Genomic DNA, 8,992 nt, shown 5'->3' with positions numbered 1-8,992 from the left:
CCTCTGAAAACACCCGGTATCTTCAAAAAAGAGAAAATAAGGAGGAGCAGTCGGATCCCATGCTGCCTTTTTCTATAACATCCTGACCCACTTTCCAGACTAAAAGAACTGTAATCTAATTATATAAACCAGCACAGGTATTAGTGCGGCAGCATTTTCCAAAAAGAGCCACTGTGAAATTTGTCATAGCTGATATGGAAATCTAAAGCCGAGAAAAAATGATTTATCTTTCAATTAATGCAGCAAGTGTATCAGGACATGACTGTAATTATAGAGCTCTTTTTAAAGTTATATTGTAAAGATCACAACACTATACAATCACTAGTATAGCTGGAATCTTTAACCATGATTGATTTTAAGATTATCCCATCACTCACAATGCTGTATTTAATAATCCCTTTCTCTCTCTCTTACTGAAGGAAGATCAACAGTGCCCCCTAGTTTAATGTATGAGAGAGATCCTTTCCAGTGTCCGTGCTCTGAAGGAACCTTCACTCTTAATGGCAGGGCATATCATTAGATAGTCTGTACATTAAGATTGATTGACATAATGAGTGATGGGCACGGTCAGTGTAATCTTGCTGTGTCATTACAGAGACATCAACATAATGCTGTCAGGAATACATTAGGCATGACCTTCATGGAAATGTCTCTGTTGGTAAATATTTCTCTAAAGAGTTACACGTATACATGGAGAGAGTTTTATTTAGAGAAACACATCCTAATTAGACCTAGGTCAGCTCTTCACAGACTTGTTAATTCCTCAGATGGCATATAAATGTTTTCCCACCTTCCCTTGCTCGGCTGAGTCATCACAGCACCCTCAGGAGGGGAAACTGAAAACTTTGACAGAAAAAAATCTAACTCTGTCATTTTGATTCAAGACCGACACAAGTAAGCCTGGGTCTTTTGAATATATTTGTATATAATGAGTTTTCTGCAGCATATAATAACTTTTTCAAATGGAAGCTTTTAGCTGGCATTTGTTCATCTTTGTTTGGTAAAAGGAGTCTCAAGGTCAATTTAGAAAGTTTAAACTAATTGCAGAGTGTTTGTTTTAAATCAAGCTGCGAGACAGTGTTTTAAATGTCAAGGGTACTTCTGGCACGTTGAGGTCTCCTGATACCTGATGTCAGAATTTCTGATTTGTGTTGTGGCGACACCTGGAAGCTGCTAAACATCTTGTTGCTCATCCTGATTGTCAATATTGTAATTTCCGCATTATTTATTATGCATATATTCTGTACACATGGCAGGAAGACATGTCCCTTCTCACTTTCTCTACTCAAAGTTTCTTCAATTTTTCTAAGTTAAATTTAGTTTTGGAGGTTTTCTCCTGATCTGAAGTCAGGGTCAAAGGGCTGTATGCTGAATATATCTTAAAGGGCCTTGTGGTAATTTGTGATTTTTAATATTGAGCTGAGAAATTGCCTTTCTGAATTTCGCAAACAGTCGCAAGAAAGTCTAATGGTTAGCTATGAAGTACTGAATCAAGAGTTAAGACTAGCAAGTCCCAAGGTACCTATTTCACAGTATATCTGAGATAGAAATGTGAAACATGCCAATATTGAATTTACTGTACATATCATTGAAGTAGGTCTGTATGTGTTTGCATCTTTTGAGTAAAACATCTGAACTAACACTGAAAGTCACAGAGAAATGTTTTTTTTGTGAAGTAAAGATATTGGATCATGCAGCTTAAAAGACATAAAAGATAAGAATATGATAAACCCTCATGGAAAGCACCCATTCAGTTTGTCCGAGGGTTTATTCAGACCAGGGAAATGGTGAATATTTGTTAAATAAGAGAACATTTTCTGGGGTGCTATTTCATCTTCAAAAGTCATTTTATACTGTTGACGATATTTCCCTCTCTCCTCTCCTCTTGAGAGTTTATGTCTGCCTGCTGTATATTGAACATGCTGCATTTATGTAGAATTGAAAGCACTTCAATGAAACACATTTTTTGAAGTCGACGCATTTTTGTTCTTTTCAGTTAGTTCACAGAAAGGACTCCAGAGAGGAAAATTCACAGATATGAGTCACTATGCGCCAACTGACAAATGCCCATGCACTCTAAAAGTGAGAGATTTTACTCACGTTGTAGAAGGTAAAAAAGTACAGAAGGTCAAAATCAGCTGCAAGAATACAACACACTGTTTATCATTCAACTCCATGATGTGAATAAATACCACAGGGTAATGAATTGATCCATCACCTCTACTGAACTGAGGCAGGTCTAATGGTCTCATGCAGTTATCAGCATGCACACAGAGTATGTAAAGGGATCCATGGGCTCCAGCCCATTTCTATCTGTTAGTGGCTCTCAGGCGAACTAAATTGGTTTAATGTGTATCCTGAGGACACCCCAAACAAATGCAATGCAATCTGTTTGTGTGTAAGTGAGAGTTTCAATTTCCCAGAGTTGTATTGATTCACAGATTACTGAGTTCTCTTTTACTACTTGCAATGATACTTGTTGGAGGATTATCAATCAGAGGGTTTGACGAGATGACATAAAGATGTTTTTCCCTTCGTTCCATGGATCTTTAGTGGTCCTTCTGCAACAAAAGCTTTAAATTCAGTGTGTACAATCTTCTTTTATTTGTCTACTGAATTTTCTGCGACTCTTTGTTCCAGCAGTGGAGATTTCAATTCCATTCTGTTTTCTTGTCACAATACATTTAAACATGCCTACTTCAGATCTGCAGGCTCGGGGACCCGACAACTGTTTAAGGGACAGATGGTTGGGGTGAGGCGGTGGTCAGAGGAGTCATAGTGAGGATGACGGTAATAACATTAGAAAACAAGATGCAGGCAGATGCAGCTGAGGCCATAATGTGAGAGAAAGTTGAACAGTTCAATCGAAGGCCTTTTCCATTTTGCCTCCAAAGCCACTGTATCTAATCTGATGCCCTTGTCTCTGAGGATTTCCATTCAACTGTTCATGAAAGCCTTGCTTTGAAGTGGACACAAGGCAATTGTATAAGAGAATGCACATGAAGAATAAATGCAAAAGAGAGAGACAGAGACCATTTAACAAACACAATATGACATCAGTGGTGATCACAGCTTGAATGAAGCCAAAGAAAATGTGGCTGGTTCTGACTGACAGGATTATGCTGTGCTGTCACTGACTGAAAGACAAGGACTTTAGATTGATTAGTGAAACTTCTGTGGGTTTGTTCAAATCTGTCATGCATGCTTGTCAATCAACATGGAACATTTCTGCAGCAAAATTATGAGAAATTATGTTCTCTGACAAGAATCTAAACCTGGAGAAGATAAAAGCCAATTGTAATTGCTTGCGAGGGAGTTTAATTTCAATATTGTCTATAGCTGCTTAATTTTTCTCCTGTGATAATGTGCTGCTCTCTGCTTGGAAGGTAATTTACCAGCTCCTTATCTTCTATACGCAGGTTTTACTCAGGTCGGAGCCAGATGTCACAGAAGACCGAGATTGTTCACAGTTGGTTACCTGGACCAAGCTCGCTGATATCAAATTCTAAAGAAAAAACATAATTGACAGAGCAGCTTTGGGGTGAAAACGTGTAAAACTTCAGGATGGATTCAGTCTGCAAGCTATTCCTTTCAAAGAAATGTAGTATCGTATGGAAATGTGTTATATATGGAGCAACTGGCAATCAGAATGTCAGATAATCATACAGATGTGGCAAGAAAATCAACATCTTAGAACACTAGTTGTGTAGCACATGCCAACATTTCACTATTCATTTTTTTATTATGGTGCTTAGTTTTATATAGACTCTTTTTAAGTATTGGGGGTCTAGGCAAGTTTCATTTAGATGCAAATTTGATACGTATACATAAATATATTTGTTTTTTTATTATTCAAGAAGACCATGCATGATTTTAAATACAGTTTTGCATAAAAAGATTGGCTGATTTGCAACTTTTACAGTGAAATTAAACCTAGATAGAGACTTGATTTCACACAAAGGTATATTGTAGATTAAAATTGGCAGTGGTTTGCGCTCTGAGCACCTTTTAAATGTGATTTGATGGGATAATAATGCTTAAAATGTACTGAATATTGCCTTATTACTGAAAAACAACACAATACCTACTAAGTAAGCAATTGTGTTGGCATCAGGTGACTTAAGTTGAGAGTCAGTTTCAAACCAAACTACGTACATGTTTTCTAACCGCATACTGTGTTAGGAACATGATGTCTTCGTGTCAAATCAACACTAATCACCTGAGGCCTGGATGTGCCATGGACTTTCAGAAAGCTAATCAAGTGTTTGCACACTTCCACTCAGGGTGACCAGAGGGAAGCAGGCACTGCCGACTCCCTAATGGTCTTGACCCAGGACTGATTAAAGTGCATCGAGGACACAGTGGACTCTCATGCCCCTATCACACCAACGTGGTTCCATGGCCGGTTCGGAGCTAGAGCCTGATAAGCACAGTTTTTTCTGTTCACACCGCAGTGGAGCCGGCTCTAAGCACCGAAAACCGGTGCTTACCAAGCACCAAAAAATTGTCGGTCTAGAAGCAAGAACCGCATACGTCACGCTTACGTCGGAGGGGGGTGAGATTAACCTGAGCTAACAGTTTATGGCGAGTAATTTATTTGTAACTTACTTTGACCATGATTGATCATTGTGGAAAGCAGGCAGACGTTTTGTTTTGTATTATAGCCAGAGTTGGGTGTAACGCGTTACAAAGTAAAGTTACTTTTGTCGGTAACGGAGTAGTGTAACGCGTTACTAACATTGCCCCGACACGCGTTAATTCGTTACACTGACAGACAAGAATGGTTTCCGCCGCAGGTTTATATGTAGGCTACATAATCTGCGCGATTTGCGCGTCCACATCTCCACGTGCAGTGCTGCATAAACATGGCTGAGTCAGCGATAACTTTCGAGGGGTGGAGGTATGCCCATTATTTTGAGTTTGTCCGAAGAATAGACAGGAATGTGACGGTGAGGTGCAAACTGTGTCCAGGCCAGAAGCTGTTATCCACTGCTGTAAACACCACATCAAACCTCGACAAACACCTGCAAAGAAGACATGCTAAGGTGAAGCTAATAGCTAAGGACCCCCGAACCTATTTTGAGGATGTTGTGAGTGCGCCGCCGCCGACTCCGAAGCAGCAAAAAATTGTAATTTGGAGGACCGGTAACCAAAGCAGAGATGGACAGGCTTGTAGCATCCTTCATAGTAGAGGACATGTTGCCCATTTGCATAGTGGAATCACCATCGTTCAGAGATATACTGCGCAAAATACAGATAGCAGGAGGAGACAGAGGACAGCAATGGTCAGATAGGAAAACATTCAGGAGCCATCTGTCTCGCAGAGGCAAAACTGTGGCGCGCTTACACCGCAGTCTGCATGACCTGCCTGTAGGGAGGGGCGGGCGGGCGGCCCTGCGAGTAAAGTAACGAGTAAAGTTACGAGAGAGTAACGAGAGAGTAACAAAGTAGTGTAATATATCACTTTTTTTAGTAACGACCCCATCTCTGATTATAGCAGCTATCGGATGGAATCAATACATGGGCTGCACAGGTTGTCATGTCCGACTATCACAAGTAGAATCATAATGAAAAATACGCCGGTAAAATGTGCCTGTAGAAAACGGTTTAGGCCACAATAGGATAGCAACAACAAGTAGTCAAGGTAGTCAGTTTAGCTTTGGTTGCTATGCTAACATCACCCATTTTATACCAGAGAAACTTTCATAACAGCGTTGTGATGCCAAACATCAATTCATACTAAAACACATTCACTTGTGGGGAATTGGGGATATGTATCAGCTGCTTGTGTGACAGTCAGACAGTGAATACTTTACAGCAGCCGCTGCCGTGTGAGTTAACGGGAGAATAAACTCCGGTGGAAGAGTAGCACTGCAGCGGTCGGTAAATGCCGCTGAAACACATTAATAAACAATGAACCCCCATTGTTGTTGTTGTGAGCGCCGTTGGGGAGAATATCAACGACGTAAACGGTGACGTCATGACGCAGCAGCGGCAACACCAGTCGGGCTCTGGGCGGTGTGAACAAAACGGTGGCTGAAAAGAAAAACCGGTTCCGAACCAGAAGAGCACTAGCACAGAGCTAGAACGGGAACCACGTTGGTGTGAAAGGGGCATCAGTGTGACACTAAGGGACACAAATATATTTGTTCGTGTCCTATAGCTATTCATAGATTATTAAAGGTCTCCTATTATACTGTTTTTCATCAATATATTACAGTTCTCAGATATATACAAACATGTCTCTGAAGTGTTTGGTTCAAAATACCAAACAGATCGTGCATTGTAGCATCCCATAAACCCCTCTGTTTCAGCCCTGTTTCAAAAGTGCTGATTCTCTGGGCCTTTCTTATTTCTCAAATTTCCCCTCCTTGACTCCTCGAATCCTCGGTCCTCCGGTAGTGACCCGGAAATGGATTTCAGCGCGCCATGTTGAAGGACATCTCATTTCTCTAAATTCACTTTGAGGACCAAGGATCGTGCATCGAGGAGGCTCTCTGGAGGAGCTATAATCGAGGATACACTGATGGGTCCTCCGCGGATTTTCCGCGGATGTATTTCCGGCAACAGTGATGTTTAAAAGAGTCGTGACGCATGGCCAGACTTATCTCAGCCAATGACAGCTCTGCATGCATCCCCTGGATATTATTTTAGTAACTGCTTTCATCACGACGCGATGTTTAGTGAGAACAGCTGTGAGGTCTGTGCAGAAATCAGAGCAGTGTATAATATATATCACTCAGTATAACAGGCCTAGATTACTCTCTCTATTTGTATGCTTTAGTTGATATCTACAAACAAAGAGTCGATATTTTTCTAAAACCATTTAGTGCTTCACATAATAAAATACACAACGGCTTTATCCTGATATATTATATGCTTCAGGAGCTGTAGGGGTGTTTGTGGTACAGTGTGTAGGTGCGTGTGGTACAGTGTGTGTGTGTGTGTGTGTGTGTGTGTGTGTGTGTGTGTGTGTGTGTGTGTGTGTGTGTGTGTGTGTGTGTGTGTGTGTGTGTGTGTGTGTGTGTGTGTGTGTGTGTGTACGTGCGTGTGTGCGTAGATGCGGCGGACAGACAGGTCGTAGTGTTACGTTATTATGAGAGTGCTCTCATACTTGTTTGAATCTGAAATTGTATATATGTTATTGTCTCATTATACCGCACTGTCAATTAATTAAAGTAAATATATAAGTCATCATGAACACAGTTCTGTCCATCAGACAGAGGGCTGCTGTCCCTCCTGTCATCATTAATCAACGTCTCTTTAAAATGACCGCTCAGAGGAGAGGATTTCTCATTTCTCTAACCGCCTGCTGCATCCCCTCCTCTCTCCTCGGTTCCCCTCCTCAACTCCTCCGCTCGCATCTCCTGTGAGCGGGACTAAGACACGAGGATAGGAGTCGAGGAGGGGAATTAGAGAAATGAGAAAGGCCCATTGTTTGTTACTTTAGATGAAAATAAGGAGCCACTCCCCTCTGAGGGATATTTGGTTAAAAAGAACACAATGGTGCTCTAGGAGGAGATTCAGGTGAGAAGGTGGGCGGGTCTTACCTTGGTTGGTTATTGGCTAATGGTTACACAAGCCAAACAATCGTTATGACATCATAAAGTGGCCAAAATCTGATCAGCTCATTGTCAGACATGTTTTTATAGAAATGGATCAGGACAAAAAGTGCGCGAATATTTTTTCCTGAAATTTCAGATTCTCTTTGCACAGAGGGGACACATGTTGATGTATAAAGGACATGAAAAAGTGGATTTTGCATAATAGGTGACCTTTAAGTTCCCCGCTTGTTTCAAACTGGTGGTCTTCTAAATCTTTTAAAGATGCAAAGTCTTTACAGATTTAAATCAGTAAAGATGTATTAATTAATTTAAAGGAAAACTATGAAGCACAGTCCAATCAAAAGTAACTATATCATCACAAACTGTGTCATAACTTTCATAAAAACAGTTTTAGGCCAAACCAAACACTAAACTTCATCCATTCGAAATATTTCAGGCCCTTAATATTTTTCCATGTTTTTGATTGGTGATACAAAAAAATCCCTTACAAAGATAATAAATAATGAAAATAATGTAATAGATCAACATTATTCCCATTTCTGACAGTACATTTTTTTTTTATTGTGACAGTCCGATCAATGTCAATCAAACCAATCTGTTCATGTTGTCATTTGAATGGGTTACACTAATTTCCTGTATGTGTAAACTTGTTGTAAATGACTGAGCTTGTGTTCATATTCCTTGAAAGTAGAATCTCAAAGCATACTGCACTGCTGTTCCCCTGCTTGTTAACTATGCAACATATCCACCAAAGTGCCCATTACCCAGCAATTAAAATAAAAATCTTTAGAGCCCTACAATTCTTTATTCCTCCTCAAGGGCACATTTTCAGCTAACAGAGCTAATTACCATATGCATGATAATCTAATGTCCTGATGGCCCACCTGTCTCTAGCCGACTGACCTGTGCCCCTTCCTCCCTTACGTGTGTCTATGAAGTTCTGTCACTTTTCCAAACTAATCTTTATGTATGGTTGCTGTCGTGAGCATCTGACTGCATTTGCAATTCTAATGTATGCAGATTTCATTGCCTTATAGAGTCTCCTGGTGACTCTTGAGTCACTGAACAAGACCTTTAGTAAATACAGCTAAGCTGGGGCAGGGGAAGCAAACACAAGGAAGACTTTCTGATCATATCATACATCAGGCAAGATTCAAGAGCAGCTCCTCTGGAGAAATGAATTTAAAATTAGATCAGACATCTTATTTCTGCTTTGAAAAAGACATCTTACATCACAGACCACATATGGATTATTTTAGTGTCAGTATCAATACACTCATGTGCCACTTTTCCTATATTGGTATTGTTATTTTTCTAAAAAAGCAGACAAATCTATAGGTTACTTACGTAACCCCAGTTCTCAGAGTAACATGTAGTGAGATGTCTCACTATGGGATGCGCCTCATCGCGGAGCAAACAGAAGCATC

Source organism: Notothenia rossii (genome assembly GCF_949606895.1).
Source record: "Notothenia rossii genome assembly, chromosome: 10".
NCBI lineage: Eukaryota > Metazoa > Chordata > Actinopteri > Perciformes > Nototheniidae > Notothenia > Notothenia rossii.
This window is presented reverse-complemented; position numbering follows the sequence as displayed.